The sequence below is a fragment of the Phascolarctos cinereus genome, unplaced genomic scaffold, assembly GCF_003287225.1.
Source record: "Phascolarctos cinereus isolate Bilbo 61053 unplaced genomic scaffold, phaCin_HiC Scaffold_80;HRSCAF=615, whole genome shotgun sequence".
Lineage (NCBI taxonomy): Eukaryota > Metazoa > Chordata > Mammalia > Diprotodontia > Phascolarctidae > Phascolarctos > Phascolarctos cinereus.
The window spans coordinates 29351-31759 of record NW_027556191.1 but is presented as its reverse complement, the minus strand read 5'-3'; the positions used below and the strand labels follow the sequence as shown (position 1 = coordinate 31759).

At 50.2% G+C, this 2409-nt stretch overlaps 1 non-coding gene across 1 annotated transcript; it reads right to left on the bottom strand.

The window, feature by feature from the left end:
- Positions 1-310: 310 nt before the first annotated feature.
- Positions 311-383, bottom strand: TRNAR-ACG (transfer RNA arginine (anticodon ACG)). Its single transcript has one exon. It is a non-coding gene; the product is annotated as a tRNA-Arg (tRNA).
- Positions 384-2409: the final 2026 nt, after the last annotated feature.

Below are 2409 nucleotides of genomic sequence, written 5' to 3'. Positions count from 1 at the left end.
ACTGGACAGAAGAAAGGCCCAACCACATATAGCTCCGTGCCTTCCCACGACTTCAAGCTCAGGGCCCAGAAAGAATAAGTGATGTTAAAGTTCAGAGATTAAGACTCAGAGGATGTGAGGAGAACCTTCAGGACACTTGGGACAATTGACTTCGTGCAAATGACTCCTTTAAGTCCCAAGAAGCTGAGCAGAGAGCCTGCCAAGTAGCAAGAACTCTACAAATGCTTCCTGTTTCAAGAAATGCTTCCTCCTTCAGAAAAAATGAAGGAAAGAAGCGAGGGAGGAAATAAAATAAAAACACTTCAACGGCCGAGCCAGCCAGGAGTCGAACCTGCAATCTTCTGATCCGTAGTCAGACGCGTTCTCCATTGCGCCACTAGCCCCCGATGTTCTGCTGACTGGTCATGAGGGGGCTGCTGAATGCAAAGTCTGTGCCTTTGGGCCCACTGGTTCTGCCTGCCCTACACCCGAGGCCACGCCCCGCAGAAAGTACAGTCAGCACCGCGATCAGGGCCCCGCTCCTAGGCCCAGCCTCTTGTTCCCCTCAAACTCTCTCTAGGTCCTGGATTCCGATACCGAGGCTCCCCGTCCAATCCACCATCCTGCTCAGAGGACGCAGGACCGGAATCGCCTGGATCTGGACCCCGGCCCTGGACGACTCTAACCCTGACCCTAACCCTAACCCGTCCCCCTCCTCCTTTACAGACTCAGCTGGGGGCTCTCACGGGCCGCTGGACGACGCCGGGGTGACCCATACAACTCCCAGGCGAGCTTACCTCCTTGGAACGCCAACAGAACCGGCTCCTGCCGCGGGGACAAGGCTCAGTTGTTTACGGAGCGTCCCTATTTAGGGTTTTCTTGGCCAAGATACTGGAGTGGTGTGCCGTTTCTCCAGCCTCCAGGCCCTACATTCTAACCTCTGCTCGCATTAGACATCCCGGAGGAGGTGGTAGTTGGAGGGACTTCCCTCCTGTCCTACAGCGCGCGTTTAGGGAGCCTTCCCGGATCTGTCCACCACCGTGCAGACCTGAACCCCAAGAGAGCCCAGAAGGTACTGACAGCAACAATAGTGGTAGCAGCAGCAGTAGTAACAGCAACAGTAATCAATCAACCAATATACATTTATTCAGCCCCTGTAACAGTGTCAGCCACTGTACTAAACTGTGAGGTTACAAAAAAGGCAAAAGACAGTCCCTGCCCTCAATTTTACCATTTAGTGAGGGAACAAACACATATATACAAAGAAGAGAAATGGGAAATAATTAACAGAGGGAAGGCACTAAAGTGAATAGGGCATGGGGAAGGCTTCCAGTGAATGAGAGGATTTTAGTTGGGATTTAAAGGAAGTCAGGGAAGTGAGTACAGGTGAAGCTGAGGAGGGAGAGTGCTCCAGGCATAGGGATAGGGACTAGGCAGAGAAAATGCCGGCTCACCAAGACAGCAGCAGAACTAATAGGAGCAAGGGCAGTGGGAGGATGAGTCCTTACTACTACTAAGACGTGATGGTGGTGGTGGTGGTAGAGAGTGGACAAAGGAAGGAGGGAAAGTGGGCCCAGAAGAGAAAGCTGGTAGACATCCAAGTGCGGGGGTAGATCATGACTAGGGCCCAGCAAAATAGAATGAGAGAAGTAATCTCATCATGTTAGGAAAAGTAGGGGCAAGCAGTGAAAGGGAAACAGGGCAAAGATTCCCTAACAGCGGGAGAAAGTCAACAGTAACAAAAATAGAGCACTGGCCTAGAGTCAGAAAGACCTGAGTTGAAATCCTTGGACACTTACCAGCTATGTGATTTTTGGTAAGTTACTTGACTTCTGTTTGCCATAATCTGCTGGAGAAGGAAATGGACAGTATGGTCCATGGGGTCACAAAAATTCAGACATCTTTAGCAGCAACAGGTATCTAACTTAATCTTTTTTGGGGGGGAGGCAATCGGGGTTATGTGACTTGCCCAGGGTCACACAGCTAGTAAGTATCGAGTGTCTGAAGTCACATTTGAACTCAGGTCCTCCTGCTTCCAAGGCTGGAGCTTTATCCATTGCACCATTAGGAGGATGAGCTACAGGGGGAAGAAAGGAGGAATTGATGCAAGAGCAGGTGGAGAAAGAAGAGAAAAGAGAAGACTTTCTGGCCATCAACTTGAGCCGGCTTCATCATTGAACACCCTGAGACTGAGAGATAGAGAAGGGAACTTACTCCTTGAAAGAAAAAAAGACTTTATTTTCCTCAATAGAACTTGGGGCTGGAGGCCAGAGTCAGCCAACTGGGATTCTGGCGTGTCATGCTCTCAGAATGTTTTTGACTGTCGGTTGTACACTAGAAGTAGAGAGACGGGAAAGGAAAACAAACCAAAGATAAACTCACCGCTGGGGGGTGGGAGAGATGAGAAGAGGGGAGGGGCGACATTTTATC